Genomic DNA, 24,782 nt, shown 5'->3' on the forward strand with positions numbered 1-24,782 from the left:
AACTTTTCGTATTATACAGGGTGTAACTAAACAAACGCATATGGACAACACTATCAGATACAGAACAACAATTCAAATCGAAAAGTCCTAAACCATTTTTTGATCTGAGCTTTCTTTTCGTTGTTATGTGATGTTAAAGTTAGCTAATCAGCGCCTGTCTATACAGCAGAAAGCCGTCTCGCTACTCCGACGCCCGTCGTACCTTCTCTGTTTTCCGTTGTAGACAGGCGCTGATTAGTTAACTTTAACATCATATAACAACGAAAAGAAAGCTCAGATCGAAAAATGGTTTAGGACTTTTCGATTTGAATTGTTGTTCTGTATCTGATAGTGTTGTCCATATGCGTTTGTTTCGAAATCGCGGCGCCGCATGTATAACGAATACGCACCAAATTCAACATCCTACAATATGATATTATGATATTATGGTATTATAACATTTATATGTGTATCTCCATCTCCAGTCCGTATCCTCTTGTCAGAGGATGGAACTTCTCTGTGTATATCTGTGGTGTGTGTCCTTTTTGGTATCTTTTCCATAGCATATGGGATCTACAATTTAACGCCGGTTCCGAACGACTGATTAGAGGGTTCTTTTGGCAAGATACTCTCGGTGGTTTGCCATTGCCTTCCGAGAGGTGGCGATTGAATAAAACTGAATGTTTCTGGCTAGATTTGGCACAGAGAGTAAACGTACAACTTTACGCCACGATTGCATATATATGTGTATATATTATTATTATATTATTATCACTTTTGAAAACAATTATGTTTCTTTGTATATAAATTTTTATTTTATTTCTTATATTACCGTTTGTATTATTTTTAATGCTCTTTTGTATATACAATTCTTAGAGATCTTACCGTAGAAAGTATATCCCCTTGTTCTCTCTTTTTCTCTTGATATCTAACTTTTCTTCGGAGATGTTGGGGTGTGTCCCTTTTTCACGCATATCAAGGTACTTGCACTCTTTGTCCTTCAGCTCTAATACAATAGTATTGTATGATTCAGTCATACAACGTTGCAATGCACCAATGCTACCGCGTCACGGTGGAGGCATTATTTCGGCATCCATTGTTTACCGTGCAATATTCTTTCGTTTTTTTGTGATACTAACAATAGAAGCACTTTATTCTATTCTTTATCCGTTTTTTTACTTTTATTTTCTTCTTTTTACTTTTTCCGTCTTCACATTACTTCATCCTGATGCACACTCTCTTTTTTCCTGTAATGTGATCAGCAATTATTCAAATATAAATTAAATAATTTGCATTTGACATTAAGAAATAAAAAAAGAGATGTGTCAGTAAATTCTTAATAATTAAATCTCGAGTTTGTAGATTTGTATTTGAGCATTAATTTCAACAATAAAGACTGTAGTTTGATTGACTTGTTCGACAGATAATGAGAATCATTGATCTTTATCAATAATTATTGATAACAAAACAAGTAAAGAGTTCGATACTAAATTGGTATTCATTAGATTTTTTTCTTGCTTGGATTATTAATAATAGTTTCACTCAAAAATCGGATAAAGTAATGGCGATCGAAGGAAAAGTTCGTACATTCATAAATGACATTCAATTTGATTATTCAAAATTATTTGTTACTCATAATATATTATTAATTTACAAATTAAAATATTTAACATCAAGTTTTTGGCCAACAAATATTTCAGATCGGAATTACAATTGAATCAGTTTGTAATCTCGCAAAGGATTAGAAAAGATCGGTCGATGAGATGCGTTTAGTGCCCGTTTTTTGATCATGTCAAACGGCCATACTTATCGATATCAACCTGTCTGCTCGTAAAAATTCTCGACGGAATCTCCCGAACATTATCCGATTTACGATCGTTTTATCCGCACGCTGCACCTTCGCGTATCCGAAATGTTCCGACGGACTCCCAATTTTGCAACATTTTTACTGGCGTCGCGGCACTTAATGCGCGACTGAATGCACACTCGTTATGCGTTCTCTCGGTGATATACGGTTGATAATGGGTCGAGTGAGAAACGTAGGAAACTCGTAACCGATTAAACGGACGATTTGAAAAGATTGTTCCGCTGGAATAGTTTTGCAGAAATCATTTAATGTTGGATGTGCTGACCGACCGATATATTTATTGCGTTTACCGAATATATTATATATGTCGGATTATAGAGAAAATTATCACACTCGCATAATTTTCGCTTTAATTTTTTTATTTGATTATATGCTTACAAGCTTAAAAATAACTTAGATAAACGCGCATTCATATTTATAATACAAAGCATCTCGCATATTTTTATGAATCATGATCTCTCTATTGCAATTTTTTATCCCTGTGCTATACATATATATATATTTTATTAATTAAATTTTTTAATTTCGTGTAACAAAGAATTTTAAACGATATTTTGATCAAAAATTATTGTATTAATTTTTAAAAAATACTTAAGGAAGAGAGAGCTATTTCTAACAAAGTATTTAAGATATACATGCATTACGATCACAATTATCACAGGCGATTATACGACAAAATGCTTCACTTGCGTTATACAAAGCTATAGAAAGCTCACTGATATTATTTTTCGTTTATACAAACAGCTCTAATCATAAATCATTTCACTTTACAATCAGTAGTAAACGTTTCTTTTTAGCGTACATCTCGATTACCGTGATGTAAGCGCGATGTCCGTCGCATCGTTTTTTCAATCCTCTTCACGTTTTCTCGTGCACTCGATTATCACACGTCATTGAAGACATGGATTTACACCCGATTTCCGTTCCTTACGACGCATTTACATACATACATATTATGTTCAATCCAATTTTTTCTTTATTTTCTTGCAAATAATTTATCCAAGGGATAAAATTTCCCGTGCATGTGTGCGTACAATAAAAGATGTATAAATTAGTAATAAAAATTTCAGAGTCTAAGCGGATAAGTACATAATAATAATATACAACAAAGACAAAAAGACAAACATAATAAAATATACAAAATAATAATATACAAACAAGTACATAATAATATATACATAATGTAAGCAAAAAATAGAAACAGAACACGTAATAAGCATGTAAAATCTACAATTATACGCATACTATCCAAGCAAGTAAAGTTCAAAAAATTGTGTTACTAGATATTGCATACATAATGTTCTCTTTAACAAGATGTTAGAATAATTAACTATGATTTGTGATTGAGATGTCGATTATTTGATACAATCACAGCGCGCGTGCATTGAAATAACAAATTAAATTAAATAATAAAAAAAAAATTAATAATAATAGCATCAACAATAATGCTATTCTTACTGTTGCCACTGAATTTTATGTAGCAATTTACTTTTAAGTGGGTATTTATTTATACGGTAGAGATAAACGCAGAATTTATATACCGTTCGCGATGAGATATACAATGATTTCTCGATCCTCTTTCTGTCTCTCTCGAGTTTCATGTTCACCAATTTAGTTTCCATTAAAAGCGAACGTCGTGACATCGCATGATACTTATCAGGGGCCGGTTATCAGGAGAATATAAAGCTTGACCATACGAAGTATAATCGCCTTCACGGCTTTAATTACGAAAATAGCTTATTGTCACTGATAGTGACCGCGTTGTTTCGTGTTTCCGCGTAGATAGCTTGGACGCTTTGTAAATAAGGGATCCAAGAAATCATGGAGCAACGTACGAGTAACGCGTACTGGGTTCGAAAAAAGCAACGCGGCCACGTAGGTAATGCTATTACGATGCATGTGTCAAGAATCAAACGCGCGTACGCTGTAGTAATTATGCGTTACAAAACTGCCATAACGATTTCGCTTTGGAAAGCGCTTATTAGCCACCGACCGGAAATCTATCTAAAAAAATACGATAACCGAATACGCATATACATATGTCAATCGATGCCGCAAAAAATATCGCGTGACTTTAATATCAATCGCGAAGTTCTATCGAAGATACTTCTCAGAACGTAATCGATAAATTACGTGTATTTTACATTGTTACTTAAGAGTATAAGTATACATATATATAGTTCAAATTAATATAATTTATAATTAACCGATTTATATAATGTGTGTGTTAACAATCAATCGTAAAAAAAACTACATTAATTTCTCGCGAAAAAAAAAACATGACATTATCTGTTTGATCAAAGGTCTAAAGTACGGAAAGAGAGAAAAAAGTATTGAATACAAGTATAATTATTTTGAGATTGTTTCTTTTAGCTCAGTACAAATCGAAAAAATGTTAATTAATGAATGCAACACCGTTTTAGTATTATACTTCACGGCTGAAACAACGACGATAGATATATTCGTTTGATAGAGCGTCATAAGTACAGCCGCGAGCAATCACATATTATAAAACTAATGACCGCGGTTTTGCAAGCGTCTACTTAGAAAGCGTTACAATCTACGGAATGCGCCTTTTATCTATGTGTTTTCTTTTACGATCAAACTCAAACTGAATATTTTACTCGACTGGTTCGCATCTTTCCATGGTAAAATGAACTGACAGGTGCGCTACATAATCAAGAAAGCAACTTCTAGTATTACTGTACGCAAACATTTATATTCGCATCATCGATCATGTGTTCAATTCGGAGCAGCCATGTGTGAGAATCGGGAAGAAAACAATAGCAAACAATTAAGTGCCGAGGAATTCCTTGAAATTAATACAGTTGCCTCGAATAAATGTATTATTCTAATAGAGAATATATAAATTCAGGAAATATATAAAAAAAAACTATAGAAACGTAATATTTATTACTTCTACGTGAAAGATATATTAGTTTTTGCCTTCCTCCTACTTAATTGCTTTAATTCATATTCTCCTCGATACGCAAGCTTGACAGAAATAAAATTTGATTTTTCAAAGTTATGTAGTCAAACCTGAAATATATATTTCCAATTTAAATTACATGCAAGTAAATAAAACCATTAGTAAAGTCATTATTCTGCATGCAAGTAAATAAAATCATTATAAAGTCATTATCCTGAAAAAAGTGCAATTTTCTTGCGACGAAAATCATATGCTTATCTAAGCCGAGTAATGAAGTAAAACACATGCTCTCGCTATCTGGCTCGTCTGCCTTTCGGTCAGGTGTTTACCAAGCTTGTGAATGTGTAAAACCACGGGAACGTAAAACAGAGCGTGTCACGCGCGGCAGCATGTGTGCGCGTGCTACCAGCATTCCATTGTATCGTATGAATGAACCGTGCTGTCCGGAAATATATTTCGACTGATCGATAGCACCCAAACTGTTCCCAGCACGACATCGACGCGCAAATATAATTTCAGCGTTTGCCAGTTAATGGAAAATGCGAATTACGTATTCCAAATCGCTAGTCGCTTTATATTGTTGCTCCAATTAATGACAGATCCAAAATTAGATACCGGCAAATGATTATTGTTATTTGAATGTTGCGTAAGAAATTAATTTCAAGAAATGCGCAGCAACATATTGAATGCTCGATTAATAACGCTGCTTATAAAATCAATTACTATAAATATCTGATTTTTAACCGGGAAGTCGGGAAACCTCGAGTACTCATCCACTTTTTCTACCGAAGCAGCGGTGCTTTGCATATCGTTGTGTACGACGTGCGTATACAAAGAAATATCTCGGGCTCGCAAAAAAGCGCGTAATCTGCATATGTCGTTAGGAATGATCGATGAACCCATCGGTAAAGCTCGGATAACCGTCATTAACGCAGTTGCTTTTTGCTCGCAGTCGCGAGTACGCTCGCAACGAGCGTTCTCCTTGCCAAATTTTTGTGCGATTTAACGGCTGCCCGACGAAAATCGGCTGATTCGCCGCATAAGAAATAACGAAAATGCGAATGAGCGTCATGCGAGGCATCTGCAATTTAATCCTTATTTATCTTCCTTAACGATCATCGCCGTTTCTTCTGAGCTTTTAAAAGATAATTTATTTTTGCGAGTCCACTCCGACATCGGTAGTTTGAAAATAAATAAATGAAACAAATTAATCTATTTTCAATTTTCTATTTTTGTTGGAAAATTAAAGAAATATATTCATCTTGTGTCATATGTGAGATTTTATTATAACTAAATAAATTATTATAAATAAATTCTCATTTATTATAAATCTTTTCGCAACTCAAGTATACTCTAGAAATATTTTAATAATATTATTATTATATAATATTTTCCTGAATACTATTATATTTCTCTCAAGAGAGACTATGTATTCGTAATTTCACATTCTAGTTGTTTGCCTTTTACGCATGCATTAAAGAAAAATATTTAAAATGCTTTGGCAATATTGAGAATATAGAGAATATTTACGTGCATGACCGATAAAGAAATTAGCAATTGTTTTACACTAGAAATCGCTGAAGATTCGCAATCGACAATCAACCGAGACTTGTCAGTGGTTTGTTATTGCGAGAGTAAATGAAATCCATGTCTCTGCAACCCCCGTTTTATGAATCGCTCGCGCGTGCAAACGATTTGCACACGTTAAATTTCATGTGACGCTTTAACGGGTCGTTTTATTTACGCATTGAACATGATTACGTTGATGAGATGCACCAGCGAGAATTCTAGTTGAATGATGCTTGCCCAAATAGCATAATAATAAGTTAACCAATATTATCACTACCACCATCACCAACAATAACAACAGCATCACTACCATGACGAAACCAACGGGCAGATGACTTTCACCTTCCAATGCACGCACCGTTGCCGTCACATCGGCACAAATATATATGTATACATATGTGATGATCGGAGCATGTAAGCGTTTGGCAATTTTGAAAGATAATAGCATTCTGGTTAATTGGAACCTTGCGTGCTGATTGAATATATCGATGAAGAGATCGTAATGATTATCTTGAGAAATTCGTTGCGCGAGATTGGTTATAGATATATATCGGAGTATCAAGAAAAATGAAAATTCTTCGTACGACAAGAGACGTCATAAAAGAAATTTCAAAAATATTGATGTTTAATATTGATCCATAAAAAATAAATCGAATTAATGAACTTATTATTTTCTTGAAAATTAAAAAATGCAATAAAATTAAATTAAATCGATATTTCACGACAAACCCGAAAATATACAGCGAAAAGAAAGAAAACGGGGGCATTGCACAAAATGTATTAATAATATATTATTTTGTTATTAATATAATATAATAAATACATTAAAATAATTATATAAAAATTTATCGATTCAAAGATTTTTATCGTGACACACGAGCACCGTAATTTTCGTTTGGAAAAAAAATTTAAGTTCACGCACTGTACGAGATAAGCCGGATCGTTAAATATCGCTTGTATGCGTAAGGGCACATATAGGCGCGGTATTAATTTATTTTACGCGCGCGCGCGCGCGTGTGCACCGGCTCACGCACACGCGACCGTGCACGTTTCCTGATCATACAGTATAAATGCCAGGTTGACGACCCTTTAATAACTCCGTGCGTTCTCGCTTCGCGATCGGATATGGATCTCGTATCGGCCAATTAGGAGACGTTTAGTAATGAGGATGCTGATGAGATTCCGATGGATCAGTCGACGATGGATCGACTGATATTCGACGAAGATAAGTCACATGGCCGGAAATAGCATTGTAAAGGAATTCACGTCTCGCGCGGTATTGCTTCCGGGAGAGAAATGAGATGCATAATTTTCTATTAATAGATTATCGGTGAAAGATCTAGACTCCGGTACAGAAATTAAAACAAAAATTTATTATAAGATGATGCTTGCTACTTAGTATTTATTAGTATTTATTAATATTTATCAGTATTTATTAGTATTTATTAGTATCTAATTAGTATTTATTATGTAAAATGGAATTAAAGTAATTTTTTGTATATAAATATTAACGTTTATTTCTTTTAAATTAAAATTAAAATGTGTTACTTTATGACATTATTCGCTAAGTACATATGTAACGTAATGTATAAACTGCATTTTGAGCGCAAGCAAAGTAAATGCAGGGACATCTTAAATATTCCACGTAGACGACGAACCTTGACGTGACGTACATTATCAAATACGGCATCACACTTGAAATGTTAACTTTAGCAGCTACTCGACACGCCTGCCTATGATTTCAGTCTAAAGTCATAGTTAATAACCAATATCACGTTCTAAAGATTTATTTTGCTCCTTGCGCATTAAACTCTTATCGAGATGCATATGCAACGCAAGAGCACAAAAACGAGGAACGAGAAAAAATAACTGCATACAGAGCACGTGCAGAAATAGGCAAACTAGAAATTAAACTTGATGGTAAGAGAAAAGCGGAATTAATCATTAACAAAAATATACGTTATTCGCAGAAAATGTCATTTATATGAAATTATTGTTGCGGCATTTGGTTTCGTTTTTATTTCGAATTTTGATATTCCGTCTAGATAATAAACATCGACGTAATGAAATAGAGGAACGCACACATGACGTAGCATATTGGCTCGAACACGGGCGTAAATAACGCGAGATCACTCTTATCTCGCCGGCTCGTTCTATACAATATGGGACACGTTATCAGCCAGTCCGCTGCAGAATGCTGCATTTTGAGCACCGTAATTTTCGTTTGGAAAAAAAATTTAAGTTCACGCACTGTACGAGATAAGCCGGATCGTTAAATATCGCTTGTATGCGTAAGGGCACATATAGGCGCGGTATTAATTTATTTTACGCGCGCGCGCGCGCGTGTGCACCGGCTCACGCACACGCGACCGTGCACGTTTCCTGATCATACAGTATAAATGCCAGGTTGACGACCCTTTAATAACTCCGTGCGTTCTCGCTTCGCGATCGGATATGGATCTCGTATCGGCCAATTAGGAGACGTTTAGTAATGAGGATGCTGATGAGATTCCGATGGATCAGTCGACGATGGATCGACTGATATTCGACGAAGATAAGTCACATGGCCGGAAATAGCATTGTAAAGGAATTCACGTCTCGCGCGGTATTGCTTCCGGGAGAGAAATGAGATGCATAATTTTCTATTAATAGATTATCGGTGAAAGATCTAGACTCCGGTACAGAAATTAAAACAAAAATTTATTATAAGATGATGCTTGCTACTTAGTATTTATTAGTATTTATTAATATTTATCAGTATTTATTAGTATTTATTAGTATCTAATTAGTATTTATTATGTAAAATGGAATTAAAGTAATTTTTTGTATATAAATATTAACGTTTATTTCTTTTAAATTAAAATTAAAATGTGTTACTTTATGACATTATTCGCTAAGTACATATGTAACGTAATGTATAAACTGCATTTTGAGCGCAAGCAAAGTAAATGCAGGGACATCTTAAATATTCCACGTAGACGACGAACCTTGACGTGACGTACATTATCAAATACGGCATCACACTTGAAATGTTAACTTTAGCAGCTACTCGACACGCCTGCCTATGATTTCAGTCTAAAGTCATAGTTAATAACCAATATCACGTTCTAAAGATTTATTTTGCTCCTTGCGCATTAAACTCTTATCGAGATGCATATGCAACGCAAGAGCACAAAAACGAGGAACGAGAAAAAATAACTGCATACAGAGCACGTGCAGAAATAGGCAAACTAGAAATTAAACTTGATGGTAAGAGAAAAGCGGAATTAATCATTAACAAAAATATACGTTATTCGCAGAAAATGTCATTTATATGAAATTATTGTTGCGGCATTTGGTTTCGTTTTTATTTCGAATTTTGATATTCCGTCTAGATAATAAACATCGACGTGATGAAATAGAGGAACGCACACATGACGTAGCATATTGGCTCGAACACGGGCGTAAATAACGCGAGATCACTCTTATCTCGCCGGCTCGTTCTATACAATATGGGACACGTTATCAGCCAGTCCGCTGCAGAATGCTGCATTTTTATCGTAAAACGGGGAGATCTGCGAAAAAGCGAGACTGATGGGAATGGAAGGGGAAAAAAAACAGAGAAGAATGTGGAGGCATGACAGATCTGAATTAAGATCGATTACCGTGCGACGTGCGTTACCGCGAGCGCGTCGGGACGAGTAATTTATCAACGGATGCATGTTTACGCGCGGCCGTCGCGACGCGTACATTTCGCATTTACTATGTGTCATCGTATTTACCGCGTATTTACTATATATTGTAAGCCGACGGTAACTGTACACTTCCGCCCCCGTTGCCGCCAGTAATCCGCGTTCGACATTCGTTATTCTCGGCACGAGTTTTATTCACGAGAATCGGCGCGCATTTAACAAGAGAAATTCTCAATAGCTATGATCGCCACGACCTACGATACGAACAATCTATAAAATAAGTTATTTTTTTGCAAAAATAGTTTATCTACATTTTAATGTTAACTTATCAACGTAGGATGAAATATAAAAAACACTTGTGAGATAAAACTGATTTTATGTATACAAATTTGTAAAAGAGATGAAAATACAAATTTAAAAATTAACTCTTTCAACAAATAATTTTAATTAAAACAAATATTTATGTTAGAAAATTTGTATTGTAGTTAAATATATATATATTGTAATTGTAACTGTTTTCATAATTTTAATATTTGTTATAAAGAGAAATCGATATCGAGCTGAGATCGATGATCGCAATAATCGCGAATGTGTTTACTGTCGATGTATTTTTTGTTTATTCATCGAGTATAAATTTATCACGGTTACATTATTCTCAAGGTGAAGTAATTTCAGCGGCTAATTCCAGCGGTTAAGCAATATGAATAATGAACAACTTGATCACAAACATAAAAATGTCGCTTGATAAAAAAATATATTAAACACATATATAATGTATATGAAACCGATTAATTAATATAAATAATTAAATACCTATAAAAATCTGTTATCTTTATAAATGATCGATTATTAAAAAAAAAATCTTCTTAAACTGTATTGAATGCATCATCTTTGATTTGCAAAAATAAATTCGGCAACTCTGGTTTCTTTTTAACAAATAAACATGTTTTTTGTTTTGGAAAATTTCAGATCTCTACAAATTTATTAACTACTTATTAATACGTTTCCCTCTCACAAAAATCGATTGCAGCAACGGCGAAATCGCAAGAAAATCGCGTTTAATCCCTGGAATTTCAATCGCACTTCCACTTATGCACGCATATGCGCAATTATCTGCGTACATAAGCGGGTTGCAGATATATCCGGAATAGATCAAGACGAGTTGAGATTGGGCACGTATCACAGAAGGTATGCTGCGAATTCGAGGTGTGGCACTAGTCGCTTCTATTCCCTTGCCTCTCTCCCAAGGGAAACCTACTCCTCCTCATGGATCCTCATTGACAGCCCACTCGAGGAGAATAGTATTGTGAGGCAATTAGAATCGCGTACATAGATTCATCGACGGCGCATACGCCACTGTCTCCATTCCTGGCATTCTCCGTTGCTCTCTCCTAAACCAACGCGACTAAGCGACTGGTCACAAAATTTCGAATGAACGAGAAAATAAAGATTGATATAATGTAAGAAATTCTGTGGTCACTATAAATTCAAAAAAAATTATTTTTATTACACAAAAATTTTGGTAAATATGCATAATAGGTTACCGATTTTTTCGCTATTTAAATATGTTGTAGGGGAAGTTATGTGTGTGCGTGTATTCTGAATAATTTCCCGCAAAAATCAAGTAGAGGATGGCATTGATTTAGGAGATATGACAAATTAAAGTTTAATGCTCTTTGTTAGGTATTATAAACTAATATTAGAAACAATGAAGTTTGTGTACGCCGTACTGTCATCTCTAATTAGAACAAGTTTTTGTTTGCACATATTATTTAAAGGATAAATACATAGTCATAAATATTTTGTCACGATAATCGGTTTTATCTATTCCTCGCAGTTCGTAAACAGTTTTCAACATGCTTCATCATGATAAATGAAATATATTTATACATGTAGCTTATTATTTTTCCTCATTTCTTTTTATTCCGGCAAATAAATATTTTTAAAGTATTTTTATTATATATATAATTATTAATATTAATATTAATATAAATTATTAATATTAGTAATATTACTTATCAAATGCGTGAGTTGGAAGAGGCAAAACTCCTCCCCCTGCACCCCAAAAAAATTCCAACCTAACCCAATCCAACTAGTAAATTTCTAACACCATTTAAGGATTATATACCCCAAATGCTTTATTTTTTAGATAAGGATTGGTCTAAGTAAGAATTTTGTTAAGGTGGAGGTGCAAAAGAAGGAGCTTTGCTCTGCCTTCGTTCACAAGGAAAGTTAAAATCTTAAACTTGTTAAAATCGTAAACGAATTTTTTCAGTCAAAAAATAATGGATAATTTCGATGTACATAAACTATATTGTGTCAAACTTTCATTTATTATATTTTTTAAACAAATACCGCTCTCCGCTTGATATTTTCTAAGAATTACTCAGAACACACACACACGCAACCTTCCCTACAATATATAAGCGGCAAGAAAAAATGATGAAACGTGACTTATTATGCATAATATTTCACCAAAATTTTTTATTTTCTCTGAATTGAAGTCTAAATTTAATTATCACTGAATATATTATAAATTACAAATTAAAGCAGAATTAAAATACGTCTTATGCTATTGCAAATTTAATTAATTTAATTAATGCCCATATTATCAATGTAAAAGTTTTGATAAGTGATTAAATATATTATACAATATTATCCAATTCTGAACAGCATTAGTACATAAAAAAAAAGAGCGTGACAAGATATCTTTTTGACGAAGAAACGAGCGGAAGCTAATGCGAAGTAGTAATTGCATAATAAAGGAAATCGAAATTGCCTCATTCCGAGGACGGCGCGTGTATCACGATATGCACATTGTCATTTGCATTCACTTAAGCGTCAGTGCTTTTTGCAAGTAACCTTTGCGCACTACCGGCAAAAAGAGTACAAAGTCGCTGATTACACGTGGAGTAGTACCGGATATTAATTGGCGTGATATAACATGTCGTACAAAATTTTTCCTCCGCAAAATATATTTTCATGTTACATCAACTACGTCTCTACACGAGCGTATACGATGATGCAGGTGCGAAATAAAGAATGCGACGCAATGGTCGAAAACGTAGGGCCAAAACGTAGGACAAAAAGGAAGGTTACACAAAGAAATATGAGGGGTTGTCGGAAGATTCTTGAGGAACATGTTGCTCTCACGGTCATGGAGCAAATGTACATTTTGAATAATGTAGTGGCAATGAATCATCAGCCTTATGATACATATCGTTCAATAAAATATATTCTTTGTTATATTTTAACAAACGATACAGTAATAAGATTAACATCTTTAAACAAATTGTAAACAGAATTTATAATAAAGTTGTTACAATAGAGTTATCGAAATAATAAAGTTATAGAAAGAACTTAATAGAGAGAACTTTTGAAAAAATATTGCTTGGCGAAAACCATTCACAATAAAATTTAAAGAAAAAAATAATAAAAATATATTTTTCCTTATTTAAGTTTAATTTTATTTATTACGATAAGCCTTTTATAAATTATATAGTCACTTTGTAATAAAATATGCGATATGACATCTTGAAAATCGCGTCTGCGATTTTCATCCGGCCGTGAAAAAATAGAACGGTATATATGCACGTCAATGACGTAAAATTCATCGGTAAAAATTTTCGTGGTACATTAAAAGTGAAAACGCATTTTCTCATGCTGTATACGCAGCGAAGTGCTTTACGGGATATGTGCGAGACGCACATGTCTGGGAAATCCTATAACGAGGTTCGTATTACGCCCTTTCATGTCTGCGTCCGCCAATAGCTATGAGAGAATGTGTGTGTACACATTACTAAGAGTAGTGTACGAAAGATACAAACGAAAAATGTGAAATGTCGAAAGAGGAAAAGCAGGATGTACTCGAATTACAAGGGAGATCTACAGAGCTCTCCAAGAACAATCGGCAGCGTCGTATGATACCGAAAACATTTCAAAGAAAAAAAAAATTAAATTAAAAAATTAAATTTTTTAAATAAATGATGAGATTTGTCTCTAAAATAAAAAATGTAAGAAAGAGAGTTTAATTAATTTGTCAGTAATGTAAAAATAAATAAATAATTTTGAAATTTTCTAATTTTACTAGAATATAAAAAGCACGCATTACACGCGCGCTATTTATTTCCTTATGCCATATATTATTTAATAAATCCCAAAATTTAAAAAGAATGTGTGCTTTTTTGTCTGTGACAATGCATAAAATTATAATCATATATCGATGCATATAAATAAATATTTAACGTATCATTTAAAAAGAAAACATTATTTTTTACATGTTATTTTAAAAATAACACGCCAATATACAATATATATGCAATTATTCAGAATAAGTGTATTACCATATTTTTAATTTAATATACAATTTGAATAATGAATAAAATCATACTACGCATTTGCATAAATAGAAAAATTATATTTACTAAGTTCATTTAAATTGATTTGAAGGTATAAATCATGCTTGATAAGCATGACATATCTAAAAATTGTGTATATATATACTTGTGTATGTGTGTGTGCATATGTATAACAAGCACACTGTAAATATCTATCGGTCAAAAATAAAGCACAAAAATCAATTAAAAATCAATGCCTTTTGCCTAAAAACAGATTATTTTTGAAATCCATTGTAACAATCTTAGAACGCAGTAAGACGTACACTAATAAGTATAAGGCAAGAATTTCGCTGAGACAAAAATAAACATCCTGTAGCGGTTACTTTTCTTTTCTTGATCAACAATGACATTCTTGCCTTACCCGAAAAAAAATGCTTGGAAATTCTCACGGACTGTTTTGTAAACGAAAATAGTTTCTCTCAAACCAAATTATATTAAAAGATTCGCGACAATTCTCTACTTTATGATATAGTACTCTGTAAAATTGCTTATAATTAAGCATGAATATCATCATCAAAGAATAAATATTTATCCTTTTGCGGAATAATTTTAAAATTTGATATAGAAGTTATATATATAAATTATCAATATATGTAACGGGTTCTTGAATCATTAATAAGTAGAAAAAAGTAAAGTTTAGTTTCAGATATGCATAAAGTCGGATCGTTTTAAAGAATTTGATGTAGAAGATAATTCGTGCACAATTTAAACAAAACAAACCAACGGTTATAGTTTCAACAAAACCATTCCAACCGTTAAATGTGAATGCAATGGACAGATGACGGATTTTCTGACAGTGATTAATGCAAGTTTAACTTATGCATTTTCAAGAATAATACAAATATTATGCATTTTAGGACGTAGATAATTTTTCTTTTCAAGAAAATGAAAAGAAAGCTGTAAATTCCGAAAAAAGTTTACATGAGTAGTCATTACTTGAAATAAAACAAAATCATCTCTAAACAATATAAAATTTTGCGTAAAATTTATTCAATATAATAAGATCCAGTGCATATAATGCAATAGCATCATGACGGAATTAATTGCTAAGTCAGTGAACGCATCCGGTATTAAGAATAGCAGCATTGTACTCTTCTTTGCGATAGACCATAGTGCCGGCTTAAAAAGCATATGAAAGTATGTTCCCTGAATCGTCTAAGTGTACCTGAGGTCCCTAAAGCAAATCGTAGAACCATTGCTAAAACCGGCGCAATTATAGACCAGCTGTTACGTTTCCTGGGGTTCCTTTTAGATGAAAGCAGGTATCAAGACAGGCGAGCGTGTGTGTACTGTATGTAGATACACCTATGTAGATACACATATGTACGTTGCCTGCCTAGAATTCAATACGATCTGAAGGATATATATCTTCCTATCTTATTACGATTGCCTGCCCTAATGTTCCAAAAGAGCCGTACTAGAGTTATAAAAACAAGAAGAAAACCAGTCGTGCACATCTCGAAATTCTCAGATAAAAATCTAAATGTTTTTAGATTTTATACTGAATATTTGTGGCAAGAATATTTGGCGTACATTATGACAGCTTTGCTTTTTGGCATTATTAAAAGGTATTCATAAAGTGATTCAGAAATATTTATTAATATTTCAATCTATAAAAATTAAAGATTTATGCTGTGCCCATAATTGTCCTATTTTACGGCCATTAATTAAACAAAAATACTTTGTTACAAAATTGAGAATAAAAGTAACAAAGAGATACGAACAAAAAGACAAGGAAATGAGATAATTTGGCGAATTAAAAAAGATTAAAAAAAGTTTTCGACCCTGTCATCAAGTTTTAATAACGTCAATGAGCTTTCAACACTAGAGAGATCATTTAAAAATTCGCAAAAATCAATATGTAGTTTTAGGCTTTTTATCTCTTTCATGTATTAATACTCTTCAGTAAATATTATTACGCCGTATACGAAAAGTAATAATCGATGAAATTCTAATTCCAGCTTAGTTTGCGTGCTGCAATTCCAATATGGGTCTATCGATTTATCTCATGATTATAAACAATATTGGCATTTGCTAATTCAATGGTTGCAATTAAATCACTCAAATAATGCCTGCCGCTGCAAATCACGCAACGCTATCACATCCCTTCCACCACTTACGCCAGATTATAGTTCGATATCCGGCAGTCGCTCAACAACGGCTCGGCATATATCACCGGCAAAGTTTGCCCACCGACAATTGCTCTCCCCTTTCTCCTACTCCCCCCCCTCCCCCATCATCGTTCCCACCGTCGGACTGTGACGAATGTATGTACATCATCTCGCGGCCGCAATCTCGTGCCCGTCGATTCATTAATTAATCGCTGGACACACATACAAAGACCGCGTGTTCGCGCACGGTGGCAATTATCGGCGCATTGTCGCGCATAAATCATTAGCAAACGCGTCGCTTCCATAATTCGGTTAATTTGCAGTGTTTTTGCCGACGCTGGGCGTCATGTAACGCGCCGCGATGTTCCCCACCACGCGCTTTCTCTTATCTTAATTATCTTGTTTAGGCCGGCCGTAATTTGCATTACAATGATACGATTGATGGACGTCACGCAAAATTTCAACGAGATGATTTGGTATATTAATGATATCAACTGGAAGAGTTAAATTGGATATTTATATAATTTATGTATGCAAATACATATAATGTAGCAAACGATTATGTTAGAGAGAAGTTAAACTAATAAATTGATATGATTTTATCAAAACTTTTTTAGCCGTGATAACGTTTCGTGATTTTGAATAATAAATTACTATTGTAGCGATTTATTTATGGCATCTTATTTAACCGATATATTGTAATTCATGTTTTTTATCCTATTCTCTCTCTCTCTTCTTTTGCATGTAAAATAATATTAAAATTAGTCAGTTAATTATCGTTAAAAAAATTATTATTTGTATAATATTAACAATTAATGCAAAATTATTTATATTAGTTTGATATTCAATGCGTAAATTTTTTTAAATTGATTTCAACTTCTGTTAATAATTAGAATTAATCTCTCTCTCTCTTTCTGTTAATAATTAAAATAATAGTGTTAATAATTAATTTATAAATACATTTCATAAATATTATAATTATTTTTTGCTGTTATTAAGTAAATTCTAAACAAGGAAATTGTTAAATTACATTTGCCGCGTAATTAAATCGCGCAAATGATAAAATCGATATCTTATCAGAAGCGATATATAAGCTTCTACAGTTTAGAGTAACTAAATTCGTTGCTTTCGTCATTTGATATTTAACAGAATTACATTTGAACAATTACGCTTAGTAATTTATTAATATATTATTTATTCAACAAAAATTTTTTAAACTTATTAAAATATCAAACAGATTTCGATTTAACGAGAAAATAAATTTAAAAAATTAATTCAAATTATATAATAAATTAGGAAAGGCAACAACATTTAAAACATTTAAAACATGTTTCAATTATAGATTAAAAAAATTTCAAGGAGACGCCTTTTATGTCAGCGACTCAAAGAAATAATTTCATGTTTATAGATTTGTTTCTCATTTTCTGACCGTACATTTTTGATAACAATGGAATTAAATTCTGTATACGTAGTTCATCGATAATCTAAAGATAAAGCAACACAACAGTAATAAATATACGCGCTTAAAATCGTTGAACACTCGTTTTTATCAATATACAGCATTTGGTAAATCTAGTTATTGGGGATTGTAAATGGTTTGACTCAACCCTCGTTAATATAAGCGTCTTTGGGACTCACTTTTAAATTTACATAAATACTACAATAGCACGAAATTACGCATATAATATCACGCAGTGATATAAATTTAATACTGATATAAACTTAATACAATTATTGTCAGCAATGTAAAATTTTTTCAATTTTTACGATAAATATATTTTACTTCTCGTAAATAAATTACTAGACAGATAAGACTTATTTTTCAACAAAAAGTGCTATTGAGCATTTATTATATTTTCTAAATTACTTCTGAACTTTACCAGTATTTCCGTTACACTCCATACACGCGCTCGTGCGAGAGAACGTAATCTCAAAGAATGATTATTCCCACTCCTATACGTAACGAACATTCGGTCATGACTATCAGCTTATCGCAACGCGTGTGACTCAGTCATTAATGAAAGGGTAGCCATGCACACCGTGAAAAGCGTAAAGCCGAGGGTTCGTATCGATCAAATAACCATCAACCGCCATGTATGAAGACGCAAATCGAGGAATTTTAGTTGTTAACTAATAGTATCGCGGTGGTAATTTTCGTAAAATTTCCAATGGCTCACGAAATAAGTTTACGCAAATAAAATAATAAAATAATACTTTTTTTACTTAAATAAAAATTGTATGAGAATTTTATAAACACTATAGTATATTCTATTATATTTAAAAAAAAAATACAGGAACCAATTACGTGTAGGTTTGTAATTATATACACAGCGATATATATACATTATACGCTATTAAACAATATTAAAACTGATAGCATCAACGCAGACTAAAATTAAAGCGAGTTTCGTTTGCTCGAACCTGAAATTACGATGAAATTTCGTATCTTTTGAAATACACATCTATCTCTGTAACGTTGTAACGCTCGCTCTGTAGGATATCCTCTTTAAGCGTAACGTAAACGTACCTGGTGATCAACAAACTCGCGTCGCGTTCAAAAAACAACTGAAGTGTTACAAAGCAGGGCGATAGAATAAATAAATAGCTACGAACATGATAATAGATACGATGCTGATCAAGTCTAGAAAAATGTCTATTTTAACGAGCGAGGTCGAGCATAGCATAAATGCGAGGCTACATTGTTATAAAACTCAGGTCGATCCGTTTGACCCCCCGATATACGCGCATGCATTACCGGATAATGCACGTGCGTACATTAATTACGCGTCGGACAGGCCGTTGGTTCTCTCTCTCTCTCTCTCTCTCTGTCTCTCTCCGTTTCTCTTTCTCTGTCTCGCTCTCTCGCTCTCTCTCTCTCTCTCTCTCTCTTCCTCTTTCGTGCCCAGGAAGCCTCGTATCGAATTTATCAAAAACACGACGGGAAGCCCGTGGGATGATAGAGATGAAGAGAAAGTGAACGGAGCCAATGCGGTGGAGCTCTCATGTGTCTATGATGCGGAATGATACTGCGTTTCTCATTATTACGTTTAGAAATCCCGCTTACTCCCACGAATTTCATTCCGGACAGATTAATCGGCGGTGGCGGCAAGCGTTGTAACAGAGAATAGAAGAAGAGAGAGAGAGAGAGAGAGAGAGAGAGAGAGAGAGAGATCTCTCTCTCTCTTCCTCTTTCGTGCCCAGGAAGCCTCGTATCGAATTTATCAAAAACACGACGGGAAGCCCGTGGGATGATAGAGATGAAGAGAAAGTGAACGGAGCCAATGCGGTGGAGCTCTCATGTGTCTATGATGCGGAATGATACTGCGTTTCTCATTATTACGTTTAGAAATCCCGCTTACTCCCACGAATTTCATTCCGGACAGATTAATCGGCGGCGGCGGCAAGCGTTGTAACAGAGAATAGAAGAAAAGAGAGAGAGAGAGAGAGAGATGGAAAAAGGGAATTGCTCACTCACTTGTCCGAAGTATCGTCCAAAGTCGCATATAAATCGGCATAATACTCGTGCAACTGGTTTTGCATATTATCGGAGCCATTTTCCGCATTGTCGATCAACAGTTCGTTCACGAATACATAAGTAATATAAATATCAGTGTGACTATAAGCCTTAATATTGGCATAAGTTAGAGAATATAAGGCTTTAACCCTCGCAATTGACCCAACCGCACGTGTAAAGAATGGCGTAACTGATACGCAAATAGTTGAAAATAGCGACAATATATCATTACAATTCGCATCGAATTATCAGGACTGTATTATGCATGCACGTGTGTATGTATGTCAGATTTGATTAAAATTATAGAATTTTCTAGCTAGAATTCTTTCCGGTAATAATTGAAACATATCATTTGCCTTTTATATCTGAATATTTGTTAAATCGAAAAGAAAAAATGTATTACTTGTCTATAGTAAATAATACATTTTTGTGATAATAATAAAATAATTGTTATATCTCTTGTATATTTGATGAAAAAATAACGAAAATTTCTTACGATGTGAGAAAATTTTAATATATAATGAGTGTGTAATAATGTAAGTTATAAAAGAAGAAAAGTTCTAGAAAACCTTGTTTTGTTTGCGCTCGCAATTTGCGTATGGAGCGAGTATAACCTATTATTATTATCATGAGTAATAATAGTAATACAGCTGCAGCTGTTCTCTCGTCGATATACGGAAACACGTCTAAAATGAAAATATCGCAATGCAATTCTCGTAAATTGTATGTAGAAATCGTATTCATCGAGTCTACTCTATAAAAAGTTGCTTACATATCAATTAAAATGCTACAATTGCGTGTAAAGATTACACGCAAAATAATAATGTATAAATTCTCGAAATTTTAAAATTATATCGATCATTCGTGATTTCCGTTAAACGCGTGATTGATAACAACTCTCGTTTTGATGCAAAATTTTAGTATATTTTGACTGACGCGTCGACATAGAAAGGCAAGTAATTAATTACATAGAATGACAGCGAGTGAATGAGATTGTGGAGAATGAATCATATTTTATATAAAACTCGTTCATTGATACATCCCTTATTAATTCTTTTCTGATTGTCTGGAAAAAAAACATGATTTATATCAAATTATTTTATTTTTTCTGAGATGCAAATCAGCTGTTGTTCTGTCTCGCGTCTACTTTAATTTAACAAATTCCATCAACTTATAATTATTATTTTGCTAAATGAAAATTTAATGAAATATCCAATCATCCTTGAATAATTCCTTGCTACTGATGAAAATTATTAGATAGAATCTTAAAAAGTTGCATTTAAAAACATTTAATACACACATACATTATGTCTTTTTATTTTTAATGAAATATCCAATCATCACGTTAATTTTGATATATTAATATATAGTATACATATATATTATGCTTCAATTTTTAATAATAATTCCTTGCTACTGATGAAAATTATTAGATAGAATCTTAAAAAGTTGCATTTAAAAACATTTAATACACACATACATTATGTCTTTTTATAATACAAAAATCAGAATGTCAAAAGAAAGAGGGAGCATGTGGTATATAATGCACCATGAGACAGTGCGTTTGAAGATCTCTGTCAGACTAGGGATTTCTACGTATGTGTGTGAGTGTCAATACGTATATCCGCATGTGCACGCGTACACATATATGACTATCGTTGTGTTAGTGCTGCACAGACCGATTTATTGATCACACGCGTCGCACGCAATACGACGAATGCGTGCCTGTTATGTCGCAACCATATACGATGTCTAAAAATTCTGTTTTATGATTCCATACGTTACAGTGTTATTTCAGCTTCCGTACAAGAGCAAAAGAAAAAGTAAATTAATAAAAACAATCAACATTATTACGAAACAATGAATTATTCGATAAACGCGAAAATTAATTATGCAAAGAAACTTTGATCATAAATAAAAATCACTTTAACCATTTATACCAAATGGCTTATTGGAATACTCCAATTACAGAAGCAATTATTGGAGTATCTCAAAACTTACAATAAAGCACGTATTGATTCGCATAAGATACATATTTTTTTCTTTCTATTACCAACTATTAAATTATTAGAAATTTTAGTCCACTGGAAGAGAAATAATAAATTGCACACATAGTATTTCATACTTGATTCTTTTGAAACTTTGTATAATTAATTTTTTATTTAAATTTTTTTTATATTGAACGGCAACGTTAAAATAACGTCAAAATTTCTACTTTTGCTACCTGGGATTAAGAATCTAAAGATTTAGATTTAAAGTACATAGGTTTAGCTAGATCTTAGTGCGCAAAAGAAAATTTCTAAGAACTCTATTCAACTGTTTTATCTTTAGAAAAGAAGTATAAGTTACAATGAATGACCATGTAAAAATTTGGAATGTTTGCTAGAGACATATTTCCCTTGGTGTCAGTAATGCTCATAGAATTTCTTCATTGTTATTTGCCAAAAGTTAATGAAAAATGATATTCACGAGCATTGCAAAAGGGTTAGTCAGTATAGTGTAATAATCATCGACATATTTTATTGCGATTTTACGCATGTATGACAGAATGGTCACATAAGATCCCGCCTGGGAATATATTAAATTTAATAAATATTTTGTGCAGTCTGCACTGATATATTTAATATATTATTAAAATATAATGTTCTCTCTGTATGTTTTGTGCAGCATATATACCTTGTTCAGTTCACATTTAATTTTTATCATTCTTTCAAAATGATTAACATTTTATGTAGTTGATACTATTTATAAGACCGAATATAATATATAAATTTGATACGTTTATATTTTTAAACTGTATTTACTATACTTACTATATATACATATGTATATGTATATATATATAATTTTAATATTTTTTAATAATCATTTCTTAAATAAGAAAACCATCTAAAAAAATTTTTTAAATTACTTTTATTATATTTCTAATCAAAAGAATTTTGATAGCAGCACAATCGTTACTATGGTAATCATTGAAAGATAATAAAGTGATTAATTATCAGTCCGGAAAGACAGTTATTTTGACAGTCGAATGTTAAGACAATCACGGATAAAGTTATAAAAAAATAATTACAAGAAATTGTAACATTGCGATATAAACAGACTAATTAAATATATAAAAATCAATCGATCGTATAAGACGGTGGTAACGTAAATTTACGATGATAAAATGAGAAGAAAGTACAGCAATCGCACCTATATCATCGATGTAAACAATACGATTTATCATCGTTGATTATTAAAATATTATCAAGTTGCAATAATGTTGTGCTTGTTTCTGCAAACATTCGAAATTAACGCGAATTAACGTAGATTATTTTTCATTATGTCTTCATTAATTATTTGCAGACAATCTGGGAAATAATACAAAAAAACTTAGATTATTTGATATGTATTGTTTTTAGCGCATAAAACGATGTTTTAAATTTTAATAATATTCTCTTTAATCAATTATTGAAATAGTATAAACGTATATATTAGTCAGAATATCTTACAAAATTGGAAAATTCACATTGCGTTTCTTTGCGAAAGGCGAACATTTCGTAAAAGAAGCGACGGCTATTACTTTCCTAGTATTAAATAACGTTGTCCTTGGAACTCAATTATTTTGGATATTAAGAAATAGGACAAACAAAATTCCATATGTTTTATAATCTGCGTATCGTCTAACTATAATACGAAACGTTCGTAAACACATATCTCATAAAAATGGAAAAAAATGTACACAAAATAGATTCCTGTAACGAGACTTTGGATCAAATGAAGAGAACCTTGTATGTGTGTATCGATTTTCGATAACGTTAGCAACTCTGATCAATTTTAATGGAAATATTGGATATTTATTTCATAAAAAGCGCGATTATTCCGTAACATCATAAATCTGTTCGTCTAATATCGGGCATAATATTTGATATAATCAAGATGCCATGTCTCGCCATAAAACGAACATCCAAAAAGTCTTGATCGCACATTAAACATATTGCCAAAAATTACGTAAACAACATCGATTGTATAAATCACGACACTGTAAATTTCAATTAAAATTATGACGTATATTAATGCAATATTTCTTGCTTATTAAATATTTAAAAAAATTTTGCTAGATTTTTGCGAGGAATCGTTTAGTTTTTCACGTACATCCGTTACAATCGTCAAACACGTAAGCTTTACTATAAAAATGCGCACATCATGCAATGAGCAGGACGGCACAATTAATAGCGTGGGCCGTGGTCGATCGCACAATTAACTTTAACGAACGGGCGGCCTTGTGATTAAACTTAATTAGTATCGCAGTAATAACTCGTTAATAATTAGAACTGTGCATAGAGCGTAGCTTTTGAACGCTCATCATTTTCTCCAAATAATCTTTTATAAACACGTGTGTGCATATGTTATATATATATATATATATGTGTGTGTGTGTGTGTCGTATCTATGCGTGTTTATAAATTTGTGTGGATACATTTTATATTTATGTTACAACGATTAGAGTGAAGAAAAGAAACATGACGATTTTGATGTTGAATAATGAATAGAAGAAGATATGCACACCAAATAAAGAAACGCCAATCAATAAAGCGCACATTCAACACTCATCAAAACGGAATAGAGATGACAAAAAAAAAAAAAAAAAAAAAAAAAAAGTTGAATAATGAAGATATGTACACCAAATAAAGAAACGCCAATCAATAAAGCGCACATTCAACACTCATCAAAACGGAATAGAGATGACAAAATGACAAAAA

The 24,782-nt window shown here is 32.6% G+C and overlaps 2 protein-coding genes across 6 annotated transcripts in view; one reads left to right on the top strand and one right to left on the bottom strand.

Moving 5' to 3' along the window:
• LOC115242380 (protein abrupt-like) overlaps positions 1–24,782 on the bottom strand; it is an 88,458-nt gene that overhangs the window by 53,939 nt on the left and 9,737 nt on the right. For 2 of the 4 annotated variants that reach the window (XM_029818614.1, XM_029818621.1), the window contains exon 2: positions 865–1,226. The exons of the other annotated variants lie outside the window; for them this stretch is intronic. The gene's annotated coding sequence lies outside the window, so the exon portion shown is untranslated. The remainder of the gene's footprint in view (positions 1–864; positions 1,227–24,782) is intronic. 4 annotated transcript variants of the gene reach the window in all.
• LOC115242384 overlaps positions 1–24,782 on the top strand; it is a 77,677-nt gene that overhangs the window by 4,732 nt on the left and 48,163 nt on the right. The window lies entirely within an intron of this gene.

The sequence above is a fragment of the Formica exsecta genome, unplaced genomic scaffold (genome assembly GCF_003651465.1).
Source record: "Formica exsecta isolate Colony F162 unplaced genomic scaffold, ASM365146v1 scaffold591, whole genome shotgun sequence".
Lineage (NCBI taxonomy): Eukaryota > Metazoa > Arthropoda > Insecta > Hymenoptera > Formicidae > Formica > Formica exsecta.